Genomic DNA, 26,833 nt, shown 5'->3' on the forward strand with positions numbered 1-26,833 from the left:
AAAATTAGGTTTTCATTAAATGATTATTCTATAATATCTTGTCTCTCATCTCTGAAAATATCTCGGCGAAATTCACTTGTTAAGTGCAGAAAAATAGGCATTTTGCAATAAGCACATGCAGAAATGACTGTCTTTCTCTTATGCTAAGAATGCGCTGCTGAGATGCTTTCCCTGAACACCAACAAGACAGTTTACCTATCAAAATAAACCACCTAATAGAGTTGGGGTACTCGGACTCTTACTCGGACTCGAGTCCGGTCTCGAGTACAATTTTAGGCGACTCGGACTTGTCACGGACTCGGATGCATTTTCACTCGGACTTGACTCGGACTCAAGCCTTTCGGACTCGGAAAATATCCCGAGTCCGTCCGAGTCCAGAGACAGTTGACGGAAATGTCACTGACTCGATTAATTATCAGAAAGTCTTGTCCAGTAGCTGCTTGAAAGCCGACGGGTTTATGTGCGCACTAGAGATGCGCGGATGAGCTCAAACGTCACCCGAATCCGCAGCTTCAAATAAATGATCCGCCCGCCACCCACCCGCACCTGTATCTTTCTCTGATTTAGATAACCGCACCCGATCGTCGTTTACGATTATTCTAATTCTTATTTTTGGATGATGATATGATGAATGGATGATTCATTTTTAACAGAAGATTGATTCAGCTGATCTGCACATCGCTGCACACTTATATAAACTTAATCACTTTTAAGTCAAAGCCAAGCTTAAAAGAATAACGTTAACTGACATCTGGACGTGACTCTCCGCAATCTCTGATAAAATCGGTTGGGTGTTTGAACGACGTCTACTGGATCCTTGGACAAAAGATTACAGGGGTTCACCCAGCCTAAGAAATTTCAGATCATAATAATCTAATTATTTTCATTTTTAAGGTATTGTTTTCGTTATAATGTACTGATTCAAATTAGTAATCAATAATAATTGTTAATTTTACTACTCGGCAAATCTGGTGCTGGCGCGGGCGCATCAGGCGCAATTATCAAACATATTTTAAAGGAAGCCGGCGCCACATTCCCTACCATCTTTACCATGTGTTTTGAGTGAATATTTGCATTTATTCACGTACGACTGAATTAGAAATGGTGGCCTGTCATGATTTTGGCTAATGCAGGACTACTCAATAGCATTCACACAGGCGTAACTCCCTTTAAACTTGATCTGGAATGTCTTTTTTTCTGTCACAACTTCTCAAACAGGTGAACACAGACACACACACAAATATGAAATCGTTTGCCTGAAAAAAGGTTCATATTTTAGAAAATGTAGTTAATATTTGCCTCATTATTGATTCATCTCATCCACCCGCGACCCGCCCGCAAATAATCAGAATGGATTTTTTTATTACCCGACCCGCGGATATAACCGCCAAAAGCGCGCTCACAGAACGCGCCTCTCAGTCACTGAGGTCAGGCCAGCCGCCAAGTCGAAAAGCACGGTCAATCTAGCCGCCACTTTATTTCGACGGTCGCGCATAAACTGCGTATTACGGTAAAAGCGCCAGAGAACTGATCCAAATGGCAGTGCTCACCTAGAACGTGATTTTTACCATAGCTCTCATATATATGTGTGTGTATATATATATATATATATATATATATATATATATATTCTCTGTCTCTACTTTTAAAAAGCTATAAAAATAAAAGTTCTAGATTGCACAGACCACTTTCACCGCAGATTGAGAGTGCACCTTGCCACAGTGCTAGCAGCAGAGTTTCAGGATTATCTGATGTGGAATTACAAAATAAGAGCCCACCCAAATCTGATTTATACACTGTTTTGTCTCTACTTTAAGAAGCTATAAAAACAAAAGTTCTAGATTTCACAGACCACTTTCAACTCAGATTGAGAGTGCACCTTGCCGCAGCGCTAGCAGCAAAGTTTCCACACTGTCAAATACACAACAACAAGATGTTCAAAGGCTGAATTTAGCCTTTTTAAAGGTGGTACCACCTTTCACAGGTGTCACATTGGATCTAGAAATGTAGAAGTCAGAAATATCAGGGAACTTCTGAAGTTTAATATTGCTATGGCTTTTCACTTTCCCATTCTCCTTTATCAGTTAATTAACAAACTTACCCAATTTATCACACAACGCACAAATCCAGCAGTCTTTGTAAGCAAACACATGGCACAGTTATTGGCTTCACCGAACACTGCAAAAATCATATAAACAAAAATTAATTTGTGACAGAAATAAACATTCTACTGTCAACACAGCAAAAAAAATGTTTTTCTTACTTAGATTTTTTGTATTGTTTCCAGCCAAAATATCTAAAACTTCTTCAATCAAGAAGAATATTCTACACAAGTACAAATTATTGTACTTGTAACAATAAAAAAAATTTTTCAAAATTAAGTGAGTTTTTGCTTGGAACAAGCAAAATAATCTGCCAAAGGGGTAAGCAAAATAATCTTATTTTAAACAGAAAACATTTTTTTGCTTGTTTCTAGGCAAAACTTGCTTAGTTTTGACTTTTTTTTTTTTTTTTCTGAAAACAAGACAATAATTTTTACTTGTCTATACAATTCTTCTTGATTTAAGAATTGTAAGATATTTTGACTGGAAACAAAAATTTTAAGTAAGAAAAGCATTTTTGCAGTGAATATCCTTGTTTACATGGACAGTCTTAAAATGTTATGTTTTTTGCAAAATGTACAATTCAATGTACTTGTAATCGTTATAATGAACAGCTACATGAAGGTCATACAGGCTGGTTTTAGGCACTTAGTTAATGACATTTTCAGATTTTACTTGACCTAATCTAAATGGAGAACTACTTATCATTAATAAGTTATTAACAAATCACCTAATTCAATACATACGAGATAATTAAGCAGTAACATTTAATTAATTACAGTTAATATACAGTAATTAATTTTTTTAATTGTAGTTAATGAACAAGTCGCTATTTATATATAGTCTATTAACTTAAGTTTATAAAATATGAAATATTACCCAATACTTCGCAAATGATTTATGATTTTAAGTGCTTTGTTTGTGTACACTTAATATAAAATATTACCAAATATGTTTTCTATTAGTTTTATCTTATACTTGACTTATGCTTTGTGTATTTCAATTTAGAATTGAGTCAGATCTAAAAAAAGAGAAACGCTGAATTTGATTATATATGCCAGCACACAGCAGACAAGAACTTGCTTTACAAACCTGATGCTTTTAGTATCTGGAGAGCCATCGTTATCCGTTCACTGGCCATTTCTTTTCTGGAAGTTTCAAATTGTAAAATGGGAACAGCTGGAAATACCTTCATTATTGCCCTTGCCATCTAAACAAATAAATGAATATTAAGGACTATCATGTACTTTATCAGAGTCCAGCATAGAAACATTACTTTATATAAAGAAGATAACACAGAGATAGGTATTACAGTACACTTCACATACCAAGACGACAATGGGTGGGCTCTTATTTTGTAATTCCACATCAGATAATCCTGAAACTCTGCTGCTAGCACTGTGGCAAGGTGCACTCTCAATCTGAGGTGAAAGTGGTCTGTGCAATCTAGAACTTTTATTTTTATAGCCTTTTAAATTAGAGACAAAACAGTGTATAAATCAGATTTGGGTGGGCTCTTATTTTTTAATTCCACATCAGTTAATCCTGAAACTCTGCTGCTAGCACTGTGGCAATGTGCACTTTCAATCTGAGGTTAAAGTGGTCTGTGCAATCTAGAACTTTTGTTTTTATAGCCTTTTAAAATATAGACAAAAGAGTGTATAAATCAGATTTGGGTGGGCTCTTATTTTGTAATTCCACATCAGATAATCCTGAAACTCTGCTGCTAGCACTGTGGCAAGGTGCACTTTCAATCTGAGATGAAAGTGGTCTGTGCAATCTCGAACTTTCATTTTTATAGCTTTTTAAATGTAGAGACAGAGAATATATATATATATATATATATATATATATATATACGCACATACATACATAAATGAGAGCTATGGTAAAAATCACGTTCTAGACGAGCACTGCCATTTGGATCAGTTTTCTGATGCTTTTACCGTAATAAGCAGTTTATGCGCGACACTTATTAACTGTTATAAGAATTATATTTAATGTATACAGTGAAGATTTTGAAGTGTTTTATTTTAACATTTATTACTTCATGAAATGTCTGTAGTCTATTTCTGTAATAGCCTTTATATAGACCTACATAACTACATAAAAAAAAAACTTCTATTTCTATTTTAAAAAATATTATTTCATTTGTATTTTTGATTAATATCTGTATTAATACTTTTGCTTGTGAGTAACACTTGGAGTGTTTACTTGCCTTGAGTTCGAGAATGTTTTACTTACATTAGTTGATTATTTTTTTCTGTATTGAAATTATTATTATTTAAACATGGTGGCAGTTTCTAGCTTGAAAGAAAAATCATTTTTCTAACATCTTTGCAGCAACAGTTTTTATGGGTCCAAAACCATCTTGGGTGTCCATGATTTTTTAATAATTAAATGGCCCATCATCAATTATTTCTTATATAATGTAATTTATTGTAATTAATGTAACTATAAATGCATTCAAAAATAAAACAGGTGTGAGTTTGCTGTGACTTATGGAAAGACTAGGTTTATCCCTCACAGCTTCATCTTCATTCAAGAAAAAAAAGTCATATAAAACCCAAAACACACACAGCCACAGTCAGAAATAAAAGAGGTGCTGCAAGAGGCTACATGTTTTCTGCTCTTAAGGTCCCATTCACCAAGATACCTACTCCTTTACCCCCACCATTGAATTTATACATTTACTACATTGATGAATAAAGTCAAGTCCCGCCCTATAATTTTTCACATTTCACTCTAAAATATGTCACATTACATAGATCACCCATAACTTCTGTCACATGACTTTAAGTTTGTTAAGCAGAGCATGGACACTTATGAGATGTTGTGAAATCAAAAATCAAAATGGCAAGATCCACTACAGGTTTGCTTTTCTTACATTTCAACTGACATTGCATTTTTCTAGTTGTTAAAATCAGGGGTGCCCAAACTCAGTCCTGGTCCTTGGTTTAGCTCCAACTTGCCTAAACACACCTGCCAGGGGGTTTCTATTTAATTCGCGTTTAATTTGTACAACACTGTATATATATATATATATATATATAACATATCAGACATATCTCAGCTTCCTTTGAGGGTGCATTAGAAATTACACTGGTGCCTTGTTCCCAAGCCAAGAAATTATGGACCCATGAATTTGACAAATATGACAATTCAGTAACAGGTCAAATTGCTTTATTGGCCCAATTGGTGGCACTATATCTCAGCTTCCTTTGAGGGTGCGTTAAAATTTCCACTGGGGGCTTATTTCCAAGGCCCTTGACTGTCACCATACAAAATTACATTCATTTCTACGGTAGGATTTTGAAGTTATGGACCCATGAATTAGGTCAAACTGCATCATTGGCTCAATTGGTTGTGCTATATCGCAGCTGCTCGGAGGGTACATCGAATGTTTCAGTAGGGGCTTATACCCAGTGTGACTGTCTATCACCATATAAAGTTTGAGACATTTATACTGTAGCACTTTGAATACACAGCCTTATAAATTTTACATATATGACAATATAAACTGAGCTGTTGCATTCATGGCCCAAATGGTGAAACATTCGCCTCTTATTGGAGGCGCTATATCTCAACTGTCCTTGAGGGTGTGCTGAAACTTTTACAAGGGGCTTATACCCAGTGTGGACAAGCACACTGGGTATAAGCCCCTACTGAATCTTTCAGCACTTACTGAAACATTCAACGCACCATCATGGACAGCTGAGACATAGATTCTCAATTTGGTAAAACTAAAGGGATTCATGAATGTGTGTATGTCTTTACACTTCCAGTACAATTTCTTTTTTCTTTTTTTATTTCTTTTTCTTTTTTTTTTTTTTTTAAAGATATATCTTCTTCTCACCAAGCCTGCATTTAGTTGATCCAAAATACAGCAAAAGCAGTAAAATTTTGAAATATTTGTATTACTTAACAATAATTGTTTTCTGTTTAAATTCTGAATATATATATTAAAGTTTACTATATTACAGTGATTTCAAAGCTGAATGTTTAGCATCATTACTCTGGTCTTTAGTGTCACATGATCCTTCATGTGACACTTGAGCAGTTTGATTTGCTGCTGCAAAAATATGTATTATTATTATTATTATTATTATTATGTTGTTGTTGTTGTTGTTGAAAACAGCTTAGTAGAATTTTTTCAGGGCTTTTTGACGAATAGAAATTCACAAGAACAGCATTAAAATAAAAAATAAATTTTGGTAACATCATAAATGTCTTAATCATCACTTCTGATTCATTTAAAGTATCCTTGCTAAATAAAAGCATTAATTTCTATAATTTCTTTCAACAAAAAAAAAAAAAAATTTTTTACTGACTCCAAGCTTTTGAATGGTATATATTAATGTTACAAAAAAATTTTTTCATGTAAAGTCTAATCTTTGGATCTTTCTATTCATCAAATAATCACGAAAAATTGTATTCAATTTTGATATTATTAATAATAAAAAAAAATGTATGTAATTAAAATAGAAAGCAGTTATTCTTTTAATAGTACAATTTCTTCGCAATGTAACTTTTTGCTGTATACTGGCTCCAATAAATGCTGGCTTTGTAAGGAGAAGAGAAATCTTAAAAGACATACAAAAATCTTACCGTTCAAAAAACTTTATATAACACTTTGTGTAACAGAAATTTTACTGGCATACTGGACATACCTATAAAATTGACATGTAACTATACAGTTAAAAAGGCAATTGTTCTGAGAGCTGCATTAGAATATCTCAACTGTTCTTGAGAGTGTGTTGACTATTTCACTAGGGCCCAAAGTGAGTTTCTATCACCATGAAACGATTCAGATACTGTACGGTACCAATTTGAAGATATGGACCTAGACATATATGACAATACAGACTGAGCTTTTGCATGCATTACCCAGTTGGAGGCGCTATATCTCAAAAAATTTCTGTCGCTGTTCAAGGTGCTGAAATGCAATATTATTTAATATTATTTTTAATTCTCTCTCTCTTTTTCATAATTTATCTACTATTTTGGCTTTTTTTAGAGAGTCCAAAAATAATGTATTGCCATTTTTATGAGAATTTTTGCTCTTTTTTTTATTTCTTTTACCGTGTAGTGATGTTACCGAGCAATGTGTGTATTTTACAAAATTTGACTGAGGCTCTGGCCTGTGCCAATACAGCATTAGCAGTTCTTTATCCTCTGCATGTCCGAAATCTATAGGTCACCTAAGGCACAGGTCATAGTCTGTATTATCTTTAAAAAAAAAAAGTTAAGAATCTATATTATTTTAATTTCTTTTTAATTTAGGTTTTAGTGTGTCAAGGACATAGTCCTTTATGCTACCTGTTGTGATTATCAACTGATCCATGACCTATCCTCTAACTTTGGCTCTTACAGTTGTAGAGAATGGATATAATCTTTACCGGAGTAAACTTAAGTTTACATTTTCAACTGTTCTTAGAAATATTAGACTTAGAGTCTCAGTCCATACTGGCATCGATATGAAACACAGAAAACACCACACATTATGAAAGCAACTTATTTATTGAACTCTCTCACTGTATCTGTGTATCTCTCAGAACTTTCTTTAACAGTGATGACCATTTAACATTTTATGTTCATAATGAATCTTCCTGAGTTGAGCTCTGCCCGAAGAAAAGTCCTGTCTTTCATCTGTAGTTTTCAATCTTCACATAAAAAAATATCATTCGTTTTTAGTTTTTACACTGATGTGATGTACATATGAATTGTTACAGTTTTTAGACTCAATGGCTATGCAATAGAACTTATAGTGACAGAGAGGAACACCAAAGTGACTATAAAATGACAAGTGACTTGAAAAGGAAAAAGCACTTAAAAAAACCAACACCTTTTTGGTGATTATAAAAATGTACTGGGTACTTGCCGCAAGGTAAATTTACAGTTTTCGTTTTGGCTCAGTTCTCGAAAAGAGAGTTTTTCTCTCAGTTCAGATATCAACTGACCATTTCAGCAAACGGTTTTTGACAATTGCATTTAAGACTTTAGAGAATATTACACCTGTTTCAAAATATTTGCCAAAGTTATTAAGAGAAACTGTAAGACACCACTTTTAAAATGTTTTAATAAAGTGCTCTTACCTTCAAAAACAGCATGACTTAAAAAAGCCTTTTCTGCTTGATAGCGGTTAAATCCCTCCAGTTTTCTGAGGATGCATACAGTTACCTTTATGATAAAATAGATAACATTAACTGTTATTCACACAATTGGCATACATATATTTGTTTGTTTGTTTGTTTATTTATTTATTTACTTATTTATTTATTTATTATTTTTTGGCTGTATTCTTAATTCATCCTGAAATATAATTGAATTATATGTTTTGGGTGAGTTACTTTATTTTGCAGACATGCAACACACACTACTGTTCCAGCAAACAGTTGTGTCAACTGTACCTACAGTTTTCACAATGTTAAGGCTGTTTTGAAAAATGTGCCAAACTGATTGAGAGAAACTGTAAAAGCAAACAGAGACAAAATTACCTCAGGTGTCATAACTTCCGAAACAAAAGAAAGCTCTTCCAAGTCTTTCTTTTTACGCCCCAAAACAGCATCCACTCTGTTTACACATTGTCTGTATACCAAAAGAAAAGGTTAAGTTTAAAACTTTAATTCTATCTTTAATTTAAAACATATTGTTATTACAATAAGTTAATAATACAATAATATAAATAATAATACAATAATTATTATTATTATTATTAATGTTAATGTTATAGTCACACCTGTTTTTCATTGAAAATACTGATTACGGCTTCTCTTTGCTGTTTGAATTTCAAGTTGAAATTGGGGTGACGCTTCAGGAACATTCGATTAGATCGTAGCACCCCAGTTCTAAGGTCATCTGCAAGTTTCTGTGGATCCAAGCACAAATAGCACAATTAGACAATTACTTTAGATTCACAACAACAGTTTAGTCAATGATTTTATAATTGTTTTCATTCTTTCCTAGTCTTTTTTTTCTTTATTTGTAAATGTATAACATTTACTTTAATCTCCTTGTCTGTCAAGATAGAGTCCAACCTGCCCTCTTCTGCGGCAGCCCTTGTTCTAAAATAGAATGCAGTTATTGCACGATACTTACTTTTTACATCACAGGAAAGGATCATTGGGTATGAACTGACCCACCTTTTTAAACGATACGGCAGTTTGATTTGGCATCCACAGTTAAATTCAGTCCCTACTTCACTTTGATCTATTCCTACACAGTCTGTGTGAAGCCAACCATGGCAGGAATTGCACTGTATCCATAGCACATTTGTCACTTCAGAGTGCATGGTTCTGTGAGGAAAAAAAATCTCTCACTCTTACTCTCTCTCTAGATATAGATAGATAGATAGACAGACAGACAGACAGACAGACAGACAGACAGACATAGATAGATAGCTTGAAATGTTATATGTTTGCCCTACTGATTTCTGAGCATTTGATAGGAGCAAGCCCCTAGTTCCTGTGACAAGCATTCACGTTCCTGTAATTCATTTTGATGTGCAAATTTCTGTGGAGCAATGTAACATTACACCAGTTTTATTCAACAGCTACAGTATGCAAAATATAACACACATCAAACTTACTCCATGCACATGTGACTTATAGTCTACGTGGGTACAGTTATAAAGTGATAAATAAATAAATGTCGATTAAAGTCAAATAAATAAATATGTTTGATAGATCTCAAGGTATTACTTCAGCTGTTATTTATTAGTATATGATTGTACATTCTTTACATTTCCAAGCTTTTATAGTACATACCTCAGCAGGTGCTTCATCAATGATGGTCATTGCAGGTGACGTACCTTCCACAAAGGGCTTGTCAACAACATGCTCTTCTGTATGACTCTGCCATCAGATTAATAAAATAGGATTAATTATGAATCAATTGTATGGTGACAAAGGGTCTTGTACAAGTTGCCTATAGCCTCTCGGCTCACATTCCATAAGAAATTCAATTAAAAAGCACAAATATAGCTAACATTAACTCACCAAATAAAACATATATAGTCATCATATTCAATATTACATTAAGTACATTTAGCAGTGCATATCAGTAATCCTAATTATGGTAAAGTTTACTACCATTCTCTCTGTGTCAGATTGTTCCTTCTCCGTTGTGCTCTGTACCAGAAATAAATACATATGTCATAAATAATAAGGCTTCTTTTCTGTTGTATGTATGAAATGAAACAAAATGACTTTCTGACTCAAGATGATACATCACTGCAGTGGTATTGGTATCTGACTGTGAACAAACAAGATTGCATTAAGCATCCGAGTAATTTAAAATAAACAGTGATTTAAATGTTTACATAATAAGTATGTTATAGTTTATTAATGTTTAATATGGAAACATTATTGCCAATAAAAAAAAAGAAAAAGCTTGCCTTTCATTACAAAGTAGAACTGATGAGGGAAGCATTGGTGGCTGCAATTCTGGATGACCATTACAGTGTACTATAGCATCGCCATTATCACAAAAGGTGGTTCCCCATGAATGAACCTCCGGTCTGTGCATTTTCTTTATCCTTGACATACCATATGCATTTAAGTAAACAAAAAATATATAAATAATAATAGTAAAAGTAATACCCTGTATAATAAAAATCACAAACATAATTCTGTGTAATATTCTATCATTACATAATTTTGAATATAGATCTCTTTGTTTTCAGTTACTACATTTTTTTCTGTTGAAGGATGATTTTTTTTTGTTTTGTTTTGTTTTTTCACGTACCTTTGCTTTTCTTGGCATGGTAATGAATGACTGTCATCCACCCAGTTGTCAATAGATTGTTGCAAGTCTGAGAAGTCATTACACCTTAAAGACAATGGCAATAACATATGGTATGGATCTTACATTTCCTTACATTTTCTCACTTACGTGACATCTATTACAAAACCAAACTTTATGTTTAAAAAATTGAATACTTACAATATAGTAACACTCCAACAAGGCTTTGGGATACTAGGGGAAGGACATCTTTGACCATCGCATACAGACATTCTTTCTGTACAAGCGATGTAGTCAAGGCGGCAAACGACAAAGTCGTCTTCAGTTCCGAAAGCATCCCACCTATCCTTCCCTTCAAAACATTCTATGTTCTTCAACCAACAAATCTTGCCCTGAGACCACTGTCCAGCCAAGAACTGATGGTAAACTTCCAACAATGTGTTCATCCAGTTGTCCTTTGTTTTAATTTGCTCGATTTCAGAGAGAATGAATGGTTTTGTCTTTAAAGCCAAGTACATGATGTACAGCAGATTGTCGATTGTGCAAGTGTTTGTCATTGTTTTACCATGGACCATGGAGGACATGTGAAAGTCACTTCCTTGACTGTTCCATGACTTTCTACCCCATTTCTCCTCCTGGCTTAGTGGTTGGTCGATGTCTTCAGTTTCTTTGTCCTCCATGACATTGTGCCGAATTTCTGTAATCGTTATGCCACGCATACGACCAGATATAAATTCATGCATTACTTGAATGAAATCTCCAAGACGCCTGTGGAGTTTGCTTTTAAGCACTACTGTCTTTGTGGTTCTGAACCAATTCTCTGTTTGTGTGTTTGTGTCTCGAGCCTGGCCAAGATGTTTTAGCATAAGTCCTGTCCAAAGTGGTAGAGTTGCGATGTATGCACTGAGTACATCAATCAAACGGGGACAGTGGTAAGGATTTGAGGCAGCTCCAAACCTCTTTCTTTTCATTTGCTTTCTCCTTGTATCTAAGAAGATATCTTCAAAGACTTGAAAAAAGGAGAGTCATGTCTGATCGTCTTTGGTGTTGTGTCTGTCAAAAGTCCTTCTTTTTCCATTATTGTTTCTGAAGTTTCCACCTCTGCATAAACAGCCTGATTCTGAATTGCAGTCTGCAAGTTGTTCAATTGTTCCTGGCAGTGTGTCATTGTTTCCTCACTAAAAACTGTTACCAGAGCTCGTATCTCCTACAGTGTTTTGGCATTCTGCATCAGGGCCATCAAATACAGGAACAGGTTTCTGGTTGGCTTTGAACATTTCACTTGTGACACTTTGCAGCACAGTATTTTGATCATGTGTGCTGCACAAATGTGCACAACAGTGAACGTGCATTTTTGTTTTCCCTCACAAAGAAGACACTGTTGCAAGTATTTATGTATGTCATTCTTGCAAAATGAATGTACACATGCATGTATGTTTGTCCAGCTAAAATCCGTTTCAATTTTCTGAGGTTGTTGTTGCTGTTTGAACATTTTAAAACAGTCACGAGAAAGACAGGTTAGCCAGTGTTGTATAAAAGGTGTACTTTGGTCAGATGACAGCATCTCTGCTACTACTACAGTACTCCCTGTAGTTGAAGTAACAGGACAGCAGAGTGCATAGTATAGTACACTTCTGCAGTCCTTGGGCTTGGCTACAACAGTTCCTGTTGCATCAAGGTAAAGGAAAAGTGTGCTTTTCTTTTGCAAGTCCTTTAGAAGCTGTAGTTGATCAACTGAGTACATGTGAGTGATGAAGGGTTAAATTGCCACAAACTGCAGATATTTATGGTTTAGCGGACTGAAATTATGGTTCAAGTCTTGATTTTTTCTGAATTGAAATGCAATCCAGAAAAGGGTTTGTGTCCATTCTATTTTCCAGATTTTTCTCACTCAAGATTTTTTTGCAGTATTGTTAGCGTAGGCACCTCATTTGTGTTTCCCTCAATTAATTTTTGCTCATCCGCAGCAGCAATTTTTATAGTGTGCAGATGCATGGGTGTGAATTCTCTTAGCTTGCCCTTCAGTATTTTCCTTTTATTAGAGCTAGTGCGCCATCAAAATGTAAGTCCTTTTGAGTGATCCACTTGGCCAGACACTTCCACAGTAACCAAAACACATTCAGCATTTTCGTCAGGTTCTTCTGAGATGTACAAATTAAATTTTGTGCAACCAGGAAATTTGCAGCTGGCCTTTCCATGCCAGTATGGGCACAGCTTTTTTCTTGATTCAGATTTAATAGCTTTATTGTAGGAAACTGACAAAACACAGTTCATCATCTGACCAATTTTTTCAGACGGGATGTCTGTCCACCATGTTTCAGTGTTCTGTAGCCTTGTGTTTGCCCTGGTTGTATTTTGTTCCATTCCTCTTTAGACAGTTTCACCTGAAATTCAGTTGGGCACTGCTTAGCCTGTACCTTTTGTTTAGAGGTACCATGATTATCTTCATCCTCCTCTTGACATGCTTTTTCAGTGTTGGAAAACTGAGGTGAATCTGGATTACCAAAGGAAAGCCTTGTCCTCTGTAATGGTCGTCTTATTTTTTTAGTGGAGCAGTCAGGGCACAGCCATGGTGAAATCACTTTAATGTCCTCAATGCTTTTATATCCTACACACCTCGGATGATGCCATTCTGTGCATTTTGAGCACTGCGCGTATGCTTCAAATGTGTTTGGCAGCCTACAGACACAATATAACTGTTCTTCAGAAACAGGTTCCACTGGAACAGAAGGCTTAGCCTAATTTGGAAAAAGACAATACATTTATTGATATCGACATATAATTTATGGAAATTATCAGTATGCACTGTTAATAAAAACATACAATTTGTCATATCTATATAAATTAATTCATTAATTAAAAATAATTAAAATGAACAGTAAGACAGACTCATTAACCTTTAAATGCGATGAAATCTTGCGAAGTCTCTTTCTGTTATTGTAGTTGTTAGGTATGGATAGAAAACAACATAGTTTTCCCTATTAACCATTCTCCTAGTAGGGTGTGTCACTGAAGTACTGTCCATTTGAATGCAGTTTTGGTAATTCCTCTAGAATTTCCTCCTGAGTCACAAATACATACCGACACTGTTAAAAAAAAAAAAAAAAAAAAAAAAAAGTAAGGTTATGATAAGAGCATTAAAAAATAACATTGACAAACTTTTATTATATCATTGTTTTAAAGGCTTTAAAAAAGAAGTTTAAAAGCCATTTCAGTAAGTTGGTCTCGCGCCGGTGCATCCTTCACTTCGCTATGTTGCCGGATCTAGTTATTATAAGCGTAGCGTCACACGACTTGTTTTTTTAAGCTTGTTAAATGCGTTAATAAAGTAATTAGAAGGTTAATAAATGGGAAGATGAAGGTTGGGGCTAGCAATTCTGTAGTTGCGAAATACAACATTTCAACATATTTTGATGTATTTTTCGGAAGATTGCTTTTGATTCGTCAGCTTGACTCACCCTCCTCACCTGATAAATAAAAACCGACGCCTGCCGCTGATCTGTGATAGGACTGTTGGCACACTGTGTTGTCCAAAGTAATAAAAAAAAATATATATATATATATATATATATATATCACGAATCTGGTCGGTGTCCCACGGTCCGCTCACCACCAGATGTCACTCTCGCCCTATCACACACGGACTGTTGCACTACACCCCGGACTACATTCCCCATCTGCCATTGCACTTCACCCGCGACCAATCAGCAGCTCTATAAAAGCCCCAGACTTTCCCCATGCAAACCACGGAGTATTGTGAGTTGTTATTGTGTTCTTTTGTTTAGCGTTTCCTAGTTTCCAGTGTTTATTCCCCTCGCCTGGCTCCCCGTTCTCGACTGTACCGCCGCCTGCCTTTTCGGACTCTCGCTCTTGTTTATTGGTTTATTCTCCTAGCCCAGCCCCTTACGGATTACGTTTGCCACGGATCTACCCTCGCCTGTTTCACGGACTTCTATTGTGCATCGCCTACGTTAAACCTGTCTGCTATTGTTGTTTGACCCTGCCTGTACGACCATGTCTTTGTCTCGTCCCAATAAAAGCTCGCAAGTGGATCCGCTCGCCTCTCGCCTCTCTCTCCGCGTTACAATATATATATATATATATATATATATATATATATATACACACATATATGTGTGTGTGTGTGTCTGGGTCTCCCCACCAGCAGGCGGCGCCTGGTCCGCACATTCCTAGTGGTCGGCTAGTGACTCATCCTCCGAGCCAAATAAGGGCATCATCACTTGGAACTGTCTTAAAATCACCCAGTCATTAGCCTCATTTGCATTTCAGTCTTGAGCTCTGTTGCCTCAGTGTTTCTGTGAGTACTGTTTAACAAGATTAGCTCTTTGTTTTTTGACCATTGTGTCTCTTTGTTTTTTCCTGTTTGTTTTTGATTGGAAGATTGGCTTCTTGTTACTTTTGTTACTTGTGAAACTTCTACAGTAAAGACTCTTTTATTTTTGAAACCTGAGCCTGAATACTCCTTTGTTCTCACATCTGCACATGGATTCACACAGTTGAGGGAGTAACTCTATGTTAATGTGTGCTTCCTCACACACCGGAGACCCGGGTTCGATACTCACTTCTGACAGACTCGTCACAGCAAGACTGAACCATGGAATCGAATCCAGCAGAAGAACCATCACCCCTTTCAAATGTTGAATGCATTCTAAGTATTCTCTCAGATCAAGCTGCAGCTGTCCAGAGACATGACCAAGCCCTCACTGAGATCCTTCAGTGCCTAAGTACACCATCTCCTAGTGCCCAGGCTGTGCCGATTCCAACTGAATCTATTAGACCTATAATGTTGTCGTCCTCAGAGCCCAAGCTACCTGCACCTGAGCGGTTTGATGGGAATCCTGACAAGTGTCGTGGATTCATCACGCAATGTACTTTGTTTTAATTACAGCCTAGTTGTTTTCCCACTGAAAGCAGTAAGGTGGCTTATGTCGTCACGCTCCTAACAGGAAAGGCTTTGGATTGGGCAACTGCTTTATGGGATCTGCAATCTCCTCTCACAGAGAATTCTGACGCTTTCATCTCAGAGATGCAGAGTTTTTTACCACCCGGCCAGTAGAGGTGATGCAAATTATCACTTACTTCGTCTTTCCCAAGGCACTAGGAGTGTTTCAGAGTTTGCCATAGAATTCCGCACCCTGGCTACTGAGGCTGGGTGGAACTCACAAGCCTTGAGAGCAGCCTTCCACAATGCTCTATCACCTGAGATTAAGGATGAGTTAGCATTCAGAGACCCTGCTCCAGATCTAGAATCTCTTATTGATGTAGCAACTCGGGTAGATCATCGTCTCCGGGAGCGGCAACAAGAGTGACAACTGGAAACTAAACAATATAAGACAATAGAGCAGGCTTGCCCTATTACACCAACACTTAACGATCTTGAAGAACCTATGCAATTGGGGAGAGCCAGATTGACTCAGGCTGAGCATGACAGACGAATGAGGGAACGTTGCTGCTTGTATTGTGGAAAGTCTGGTCACTTTCGCCTTTCTTGCCCAGAACTGTCGGGAAAAGCCAGCTCTCGCCCGGGAAAAGGGGGTCCTGGACGAGAGTAGACACCACCCCCAGTTCATCATCTGGAATCTTTCTCCCAGTCACCATCAGCCAAGGCGACCAACAGCATCAGCTCCAGGCCTTTATTGACTCGGGAGCTGCTGGGAACTTGGATGTAGACGTGGCCAAGGACTTAAGCATAAAGACTTTGACTCTCCAAAGAGCTCTCTCTATCACAGCACTGGACGATCGGCCCTTGGGCTCTGGTCAGGTCAGTAAAAGCACCACACCTCTCTTATTACGAATAGGACAACACCAGGAGAAGATACAGTTTTTTCTTACTCAATCACCAGAGCTTCCTTTAGTATTGGGCTATCCATGGCTGTTTCAACACAACCCTCAAGTTGATTGGACTAAAGGGGTGGTGAGGAATTGGGGAACAAATTGCTGTATTTCTAACTTTTCCTTATGTCATCTTTCCGAGCCATCACAGACCATCCCAGGGACCCATCCAGTTGGTGCTACTGTGGGCATCTCTTCTGTGAACACCAAGGTTCTGACCACATCCAAACTCAGAACCCCAAAAAAATCATGTTTCTAATCATGCAGAACCCTCCCCTAAACTTGCTCAAGTTCCCTCAGAATATGCTGATCTAATTGAAGTTTTCAGCAAGACCAGAGCTGCTGCGCTACCACCTCATCGACCCTATGACTGCGCCATTGAATTGCTCTCTGGAACATGTCCTCCTCGAGGGAGACTCTATTCTCTTTCAATCCCTGAGCGGGCTGCGATGGACAAATACATCAAGGAGGCCCTAGAAAATGGGTTCATACGCCCATCGACCTCCCCTGCTGGAGCTGGATTTTTCTTTGTTGAGAAAAAAGATGGAGGATTACGCCCTTGCATAGACTACCAAGGCCTCAACCGAATAACCATCAAGAATCGGTATCCTTTACCTTTAATGACCACAGCTTTTGAGATTTTGCAGGGGGCTACCATTTTCAGCAAGCTTGATCTTCGAAATGCCTACCATTTGGTTAGAATTCGAGAGGGGGACGAATGGAAGACTGCCTTCAACACCCCTACTGGCCATTTTGAATACCGAGTCATGCCCTTGGGCCTGGTCAATGCCCCAGCAGTCTTCCAGGCATTCATTAATGATGTCCTCCGGGATACTTTGAATAAATTTGTGTTTGTATATCTTGACGATATCCTTGTCTTCTCTAGCAGCTACCAAGAACATGTTCAACACGTTCGTCAAGTCCTGCAGAGATTACTACAGAACAGGCTATTCATCAAACTGGAAAAGTCTGAGTTTCATGTAGCCAGAGTGTCATTTCTCCGCTTTATTGTGTCCAAGGGCTCTCTCCAGATGGATCCAAGCAAGGTCAGAGCTGTGCTAGACTGGCCCCAACCAAACTCTGTGAAACAGGTACAACGTTTCCTTGGCTTTGCAAATTTTTATAGAAGATTTATTCGAGATTTTAGTTCTGTTGCAGAACCTATCATTGCACTGACCAAGGAATTCCAACCATTCAAGTGTTCCAAGGAGGCAGAGGGAGCGTTCAACAGGTTGAAGAAACTTTTCACTTCCGCTCCCATCTTGACCCTCCCTGATCCTGAAACACCTTTTGTGGTGGAGGTGGACGCAGCAGATTCAGGGGTTGGTGCCGTGCTATCCCAGAGGAGCAGTGTTGACAACAAGCTCCACTCATGCGCTTACTTCTCCCGCAAGCTTACACCCACCCAAAGGAATTATGATATAGGTAATCGAGAGCTGCTAGCAGTTAAGATGGCACTTGAAGAATGGAGGCACTGGCTTGAGTGGGCCAGATTTAATTTCCTCATTTGGACGGACCACCAAATTCTCACCTACATTCGAGAGGCTAAGAGGTTAAACTCCCGACAAGCCCGCTGGGCTTTATTTTTTAACAGATTCAATTTCACCCTTATATATCGCACAGGGTCCAAGAATACAAAACCAGATGCCCTGTCCAGACAGTTCAGCCCACCAGAGGGAGTGGCAATACCAAAACCATCTTACCTCACTCCAAGATTGTGGCCTCTGTTCAGTGGAGTCTTGAAGCCGCTGTCACCAACAGCACCCTGGACCAGAGAATGGTCCCCCTGGCCTTCTGTTCGTACCCTGCCACCTCCATTCTAAGGTCCTACAGTTGGCACACACCTGTCCTCCCTCGGGTCAACCTGGAGCCACCAGAACTTGTAAGCTGATCCAGAAGTAATTTTGGTGGCCAAAACTACAAAAAGAAGTTCGAGCATTTGTGGCTGCTTGCTCCGTGTGCGCACAAAATAAGGATCCCAGAACCCACCCTCATGGCCTGTTACACACTTTGCCTGTCCCGAGACGCCCATGGTCCCATATATCATTGGACTTTGTAACTGGTCTTCCCGAGTCCCAAGGTAACTATGTCATTTTGGTGGTGGTGGATCGATTTTCGAAAGCATGCCATCTCTTACCTCTGCCCAAGCTCCCCACAGCAAGCCAGGCTGCCGAGTTGCTTATAAAACATGAATTCCGTATCCATGGATTCCCTCAAGACATGGTTTCTGACAGAGGTCCTCAGTTTACTTCAAGATTTTGGAAGGCTTTTGGCCATCTTATTGGATCCACCATCAGTCTTTCCTCTGGCTTTCACCCCCAGTCTAATGGGCAGACGGAAAAGGTCAATCAGGACATAGAAAGGTCATTAAGGTGCTTGGTAAAGAACAATCACACTACTTGGAGTTCTCAGTTAATTTGGGCTGAATTTGCTCACAACAGGTCAGAGGGTCTGGCTTTCCACCAAAGATCTTCCTCTGAAAGTGGAATCCCGCAAACTCACTCCTCGCTATGTGGGCCCCTTCAAGATCCTAAAGAAGATTAACCCAGTCTCTTACCGCCTTCTCCTGGCCAGGTCTATGAGAATTCACCCTACCTTCCACATTTCACGACTAAAACCAGTTTTTTGTTCTCCTCTTTCCCCAGCCAGCAAGACTGCTCCTGTTCCTCGTATTATCAATGGCAAGCCTGCTTACACTGTCCACAGGTTGCTGGATTCACGGAAAGTGCGGGGGGGCACACAATACTTGGTAGACTGGGAAAGCTATGGCCCGGAGGAGCAATCATGGGTTCCTGCCAGGGACATTCTGGATCCTACGTTGATCAGAGCCTTTCACCAGAACTATCGTCAAAGAAACGTCAGAAGCCGTTCATAGAGGAGGGGCTCCTGTAAGGCTTCATCAGCAGACAGCTGTTGGTCTCCCCACCAGCAGGTGGCACCCTGGTCCGCACATTCCTAGTGGTCGGCTAGTGACTCATCCTCCGAGCCAAAAGAGGGCATCATCACTTGGAACTGTCTTAAAATCACCCAGTCATTAGCCTCATTTGCACCACCTGTTTTTAGCCCTACTTAAGTCTGCTTCTCACTTGCTGTTGTGTTCAGTCTTGAGCTCTGTTGCCTCAGTGTTTCTGTGAGTACTGTTTAACAAGATTAGCTCTTTGTTTTTTGACCATTGTGTCTCTTTGTTTTTTCCTGTTTGTTTTTGATTGGAAGCTCGGCTTCTTGTTACTTTTGTTACTTGTGAAACTTCTACAGTAAAGACTCTTTTATTTTTGAAACCTGAGCCTGAATTCTCCTTTGTTCTCACATCTACACATGGATTCACACAATTGAGGGAGTAGCTCTACGTTAATGTGTGCTTCCTCACACACTGGAGACCTGGGTTCGAAAGTCACCTCTGACAGACTTGTCACATATATATATATATATATATATATATGTGTGTGTGTATATATATATAATAGATAGATAGATAGATAGATAGATAATATAGGTTATATATATATATATATATATATATATATATATATATGTATATATATATATATATATATATATATATATATATATATTCTGGACTGGCTCATTCTATATAATTCATGATTAATTTGTAACACTTTTCACAGCACATATTCAAAGCAGCTTTACATAAAATGCAGGGTATAAGAAAGAACAGTTGAAATCTAGTACATATTACAATATTTACAAATACCATTAATGACTTAAAGCAAACATTGCTTGCATTTTAAAGCAGTGAAAATATAATTTTATATCTTCCTCGCTGTGGTAGGCGTCATCTATTCATCTATTCACAAGTCTTCATAAGAGGCTAGATTTCTGGAAAAAAAAACCAAAAAACAAAAAACAAACAAAATAAATATTCATTACTGCATTGAAAGGATGACACGTTCAATAATTAACGTATGATGTAATTAAATTTCATGCTGACAGCCCGTTTTCGCTCTTATCTCAGTATTATTTACATTTTTAAATAGTTTGTTTTTGATTTCTGGAAAAAAAAAAGTGACAAATACAGACGGTCCCTAAGTCGAGCGTGATAAGAAGCTAAGAAAGGCGGAAGCGTCGCGTTTTTAAGGTGGAACGGATAGCGTCAATAAGAAGCTGCGAATTATGAAGCTGGATTCAGCCTCATTGGTCGCAGTCCTGAAAAAGCTGAGTGAACACTGCGAATTTGGGACGCATTTGTAAGATGCGTTGCGCGATCGTTTTGTGTGTGGGCTGAAAACGGAGTCCGTACAGATACGCCTGCTCACGGAAGCAGCGCTCACATTTCGAAAAACAGTGGAGATTGCAGTGTCTATGGAACCGCGAGAGAATCTCAGCAGTTAAGTGGCTCTTTGAAAGTGAATGCACTGTCTATGCAAAATGCAATGCAAGATAAAGGGGGAAATAAGTGTTATCATTGTGGAAAAACAAACCACAATGAGAAAGACTGCTATTTCACAGTGCCACAGCTGTGGTAAAAAAGGCCACATTTCCAGAGTCTGCAGAATTAAAGGGAAACACACGACAGACAATGCAAAGTCAAAGTGGAAGAAAAATGTCCAACAGAAAAAGAAAGTGTATCAGATGGATGTGAAAGATTCGTCAAGTGAGGACACTACGGATACAGAACTGGCACTACATGTGATGACCAGAAAGGAGGAATTGACACACATTAGCCTTAAACCAAAAGTAGAGAAAGAAATCCTGGAAATGGAATTAGACATGGGAGCTGCAGTTTCCTTCATTTCAAGAGACCTATACAATGTGCGATTAGCTCATAAACCACTGTGTACCACAGATGTAATTCTGAAAACATATACAGGAGAGGTGGTGGCTCCAGTAGGAGTTATCAAAGTCAAGGTGGAAATGAACAAACAAAAAGTGAAATTACCACTTTATGTCATTGAAGGAAATGCCCCACCACTTTTCAGCAGAGAGTGGCTCAAGAAAATGAACTGGTGTGAAATTAAGAGTGTGAGAAGGGACGCACTGGAGACAGTACTAGCAAAACACAAAAATGTCTTCAGGAAAGGACTGGGCTTGTTGAAGGGTATCGAAGCCACAGTGTCACTTAAGCCACAGTCTCAGCCACAATTTTGTCAAGCATGCAATGTTCCCTACGCCCTAAAGCCGAAAGTTGAGGCTGAAATAAATCAGCTTTTGGAGCTGGAAGTCATCTCCCCAGTGACATGTAGCGAATGGGCTACGCCGATTGTACCAGTGGTAAAACGGAACGCGATGTGAGGATTTGTGGAGATTTTAAGGTAACAATGAATCCTGCTCTTTGTGTTGAACGTTACCCAATCCCATGAATAGAGGATTTATTTGCGTCATTAGCAGGGGGCCAACGTTTCACCAAATTGGATCTCTCAAACGCATACCTACAAGTTCCTGTGGCAGAAAGTTCACATAAGTGTCTCACTATCACTACGTCTAAAGGGGTGTTCTGTTACAATCGGTTACCGTTTGGGATCGCATCTGCTCCTGCAGTTTTTCAAAGAGCGATGGACCAGATTTTACAAGGCCTCCCTAATGTGCACTGCTACCCAGACGTCATATTAGTGACTGGGTCAGATGATGAACAGCATCTCAAAAATGTAGATGCCGTCCTCAGTCATCTAAGTGAATTTGGGCTGTGCGTCCAGCGTGAGAAGTGTGAATTCTTTAAAGATTTGCTTGAGTACTTAGGACATATCATAGATTCTCAGGGTCTTCATAAGTCACCAGAAAAAGTCAGAGCAATCGTGGACGCACCAGCACCAAAGGACATCAATCAACTTTGTTAATTTCTGGGACTACTAAATTATTACAGTCGGTTTATCCCTAATCTTGCATCTGTGTTAGCCCCCCTTAATGCTCTGCTGTGCAAGGGAAAACAGTGGCTGTGGTCTCAGGAGTGTGAGGATGCTTTCGACAAGGCTAAAAACTTGTTACTGTCACAGAGTGTTTTGACACATTACAGTCCACAGTTACCAAATCAAACTGGCCTGTGACGCATCACCGTATGGAGTTGGTGCCGTCATCTCGCACATCCTTCCAGATGGACAGGAAAAACCAATTGCCTTTGCTCAAGAACACTGAGCAAAGCAGAGCAAAATTATGCTCAAATTGAAAGAGAGGCACTTGGTATTGTTTTTGGAGTATGGAAATTTTATTAATACCTGTACGGGTGAAAGTTTACATTGCTCACGGATCACTGTCCGCTTACGACCATCTTCAGTCCAACAAAAGTCATTCCATCCATAGCTGCGGCTCGGTTGCAGCACTGGGCTTTGTTGTTGGCTGCCTATGATTACGATATCCAGTATAGAGATGGTGCACACCACTGTAATGCGGATGGGTTATCATGATTACCTCTGCCAACTGCACCTCAAGTTAAGCTGGATACGGTGGAGTAACTTCAAGTAAAACAGCTTGATGCTTTACCTGTACTGTGTGCAGATGTCTGTAAAGAGACAAGGGTTGACCCCATCCTGTCACAAGTAATGGAGATGGTGGCGACGGGACGTTTTCCACATGTCACAGATGCAAATGATCTACTCGTCCCATATGTGAATAGGAAGGATGAGTTGACTATGCAACAAAGTTGCCTCATGTGGGGCTGGAGAGTGGTCATCCCTCCTAAGCTGAGACCCAAGGTGCTGGCCGAATTACATACAGGACATCCAGGTGTCGTCAGGATGAAGGCAGTCGCGCATAGTTATGTCTGGTGGCCAGGTATTGATAATCAAGTTGAGCAGTTGTCAAAGACCTGTCAGTCCTGTCTACAGACACTAAAAGCTCCCGGACCCTCACCCTTGCACCCTTGGAAATGGCCAGAATCCCTGTGGCAACGCATACATGTGGACTTTGCAGGCCCATTTGAAGGACATATGTATCTGGTAATAGTAGATGCTCACTCCAAGTGGCTCGAAGTGTGTATGATGGATTCAACTACATCTACAAAGACCATTCAGGTGCTGAGGACACTGTTCAGTCGTCATGGACTTCCTGAAGTGCTGGTTAGTGATAATGGTCCCCAGTTCACCTCGATAGAGATTTAGGCATTTCTCAAGGCCAATGGAGTGACGCATACACGTTCTGCACATTTTCATCCAGCTACGAATAGCTTGGCTGAAAGCATGGTTCAGACGTTGAAACGGGAGCTATGCTGTTCAAAAGGATCAACATCCATTCAACAAAGGCTGGACACTTTTCTACTGTCGTACCGAAATACCCCACACCAACAGGAATTTCCTGCCATGTTGTTCCTACATAGTAGATTGCGGTCTCGCTTTGATCTGATAAAACCGAATGTGGTCTCTGTGGTCGAAAAAGCTCAAGGTAAACTGTGCCAGCGACGTCAAGTGCATGCTAAAGACAGAACATTTGCAGTGGGTGACAGGGTATTAGTTTGGGATTACCAGTGGGGAAAGAAGTGGATGCCTTGCGTGGTGTCAGCGAAGACAGATCCTGTAATATATACTGTTGATATGGGACTGTCAGTTCATTGGAGGTGTCATGTAGATCAGATGTTGGCACATCAGAATGACTGTGACAATGGAGATGAGATGGGTCCAGTGACCATTGATGTCCCGGAAGGAAATCTGACAGATTCGGGTGAACGCCCTATGTCAGGAGAGGCATTAATTCAATTCAATTCAATTCAAATTTATTTGTATAGCGCTTTTCATGATACATATCGTTGCAAAGCAACTTTACACCAAATTAACATTTTTACAATATATGTAGTAGTAGCTTGATGTACATATGGCAGAGATGTGTGGTAAAGATCAATTAATGACGTAATCAAAGCAGACAAAAAACATTATAAATTAGTAGCAGAATTCGGTAGTGCTGTATGTTGTTTAGACCCATTAGACCCTAGTCTCGATCCAGTGCCTACTGAATCAGCACAACTTGAAGATTCATCCACAAGGGATACGGAAGTGGTGTTACACACTCCACCCAAAGAGACTAAGCGTTATCCTGAATGTAATGTCAAGCCCCCTGTACGGTTTAGTCCTTAAGAGTAACCTGGGTGGTATGATGATAGTCATGGTGTTGAGTGTAATTTAAAAGAATAAGCACATTGTTCTTTGTATGATTAGTGTTTGATCCAGTTGTTCTGTATTCCTAGTATTGCTAAAAGTGTTATATTATACAGGGGTATTATTGTGCTATGTTGTGTGCATATTATAAATAGTAAATATATCTATATAAAAAAAAGATACACCTCTTGTTAAGGTTAAATGTGTATAAAATTGTTACTGAAGTGAGTACAATTATACTATGTGGGGAGGAATATGTGATATATGCACTATATGTTTTAAGCACTAGAAGGCGCTCTCTGTCTTGCCCTTGTATGTGTTATGTTATTAAGAAGAAAAAGCTTAGCAGAGTTCTCAGTAAAGAATAAGCGAGTTGACACAGCAATCGTCTCAGTGTATTCATGTTATATAGAAGATAAATATATAACAGTGCGTACAGTGTGTGGAATATAATGTTCTCTGTGCCACCGTGCTTAAAGCCGCCCAAACGACGTAACAGGCAACGTGACGTCTGCCTCTCCCATCCCCAAAGAAAAATCACACTTCTCCAACAGAGCTTTTAAATACTTTTTAAATGCCTGAGCGCATTTTACTTTCACTTTTGAATTAGCGGCAATGCAGCGTCAATTGATTGAACTGACAACAACAAAACCATCGTATCGAACAGAACCGTTACACCCCTAAAACAAACAAAATAAATATAGAAATACGTAAATAGTTTAAAAAATTCTCACCAATAGTTTAGCGCAGCTGTGGCATAAACCTTACTTTTATGAAAAATTGTTTTGAAGAATAGTTAATCGTTACCTTCGTATATTCGTTATGAAATAAAATCCGTTATAAAGAAATTAAATTGATTTAAATAGGCCTATTATTCAAGACGAATTTTAAGATAGTTAAATGTTAAGAAAAAAATAGAATTGGTCTATATTCTATAGATAGACCCGTAGGCTAATTCTATTTTTTCTTAACTTTTATAAGACTGCAGATCGAAATAAAAAATAATTTTTGATAATATCTTTAAAATGAGAGATTTCACTGACATTCTTAAACAAATTTCTGTTGGGTAGGTCCTCTTCGAGCACCCCCCCTCTGGTCTTTGACTATGATTGTGGCCTGCTTGTCTTTGGATCTGCCTTCGTCGTATCTAACTAGAGACGTCGTGGCCACTCTTGGCTTTCAGGTCCCCACTACAGCACTACATCTAGGGCTATGGTCCTACTTCCAGGTAAGCTCTTCGGAAATCTTTTCTTCGCAGGATGCTCCTGGACACCCTTGGATAGACGTATGGGTCTGAGACATTCTATCTGCGTCCCACCCTGAGGGGCTTCCTGTTTCAGGGTTTCCACCCAATCTTCATGCAGACCTATCCCCATACCATCCTGGTGATCTAGTGAGTCGCCCCTTCAAGGAGTGGGCTTGACCACGCTATGTTTCACCGACTTATGAGTGAGAGGCGTTTCTGCGGAAACTCTTCTGAGTGTTCTGAGGAGCATTGGCTACAATCTAGGCCCTTGTTCTTAAGTTTCTGCGGGCCTTGCTAGAACGGGGCCCATGCTTTCTATCGAGATAGTAAGCACAGGTCTGTTTGGGTTGAGAATGGCCTATGCCCCTTAAGAGAATATCCACAGCACAGCCCGAGGGCTGGGGATGCTGCTGCTCTCTATGCAGTCATACAGAGTTGATGTCTCTCCTGTTATATCTGATTCCTGTGATCAGATCACATCCAGGGCCTCTTTAACGGAGCATGACAATGCTCCCCTCTCTGCGGAAGGGTCTCTGAGAGCTCGTCCCCCCTGGGTGGATCAGGGGTTCCTCCTGTCTCTTGGGAGTTAGAAGCCTGTCCCGATACATTAACCTTTCATGATGGTTAAGTGTATCAGCTCCATGGCAGTATTATCAGACAGCTAGCTGCGTCTAACTTTCCGCTTGGCGTAGAGATGCCCCCCCTCCCTTCGAGGGTTTGCTTTGAGCATTGCCCCAATCGGACAACTGAGGTCCGCCCTTACTGCCTTCCCCTTGGAGCCTTATTTTGAATGCTTGCAGTGCTCCCCTCATTCTGAGGGTCTTCTTCTATCACACCATTTCTAAGCGTAGTAT

General features: G+C 39.0%; 2 protein-coding genes across 3 annotated transcripts in view; both read left to right on the forward strand.

The window, feature by feature from the left end:
• Nucleotides 1-26,833, forward strand: part of LOC127164380 (membrane-spanning 4-domains subfamily A member 8) — a 416,186-nt gene that overhangs the window by 167,477 nt on the left and 221,876 nt on the right. The gene's annotated exons all lie outside the window — the stretch shown is intronic.
• LOC127164384 (membrane-spanning 4-domains subfamily A member 15) overlaps nucleotides 1-26,833 on the forward strand; it is a 226,970-nt gene that overhangs the window by 16,491 nt on the left and 183,646 nt on the right. The window lies entirely within an intron of this gene.

The sequence above is a fragment of the Labeo rohita genome, chromosome 4 (genome assembly GCF_022985175.1).
Source record: "Labeo rohita strain BAU-BD-2019 chromosome 4, IGBB_LRoh.1.0, whole genome shotgun sequence".
In the NCBI taxonomy this organism is placed as follows: domain Eukaryota; kingdom Metazoa; phylum Chordata; class Actinopteri; order Cypriniformes; family Cyprinidae; genus Labeo; species Labeo rohita.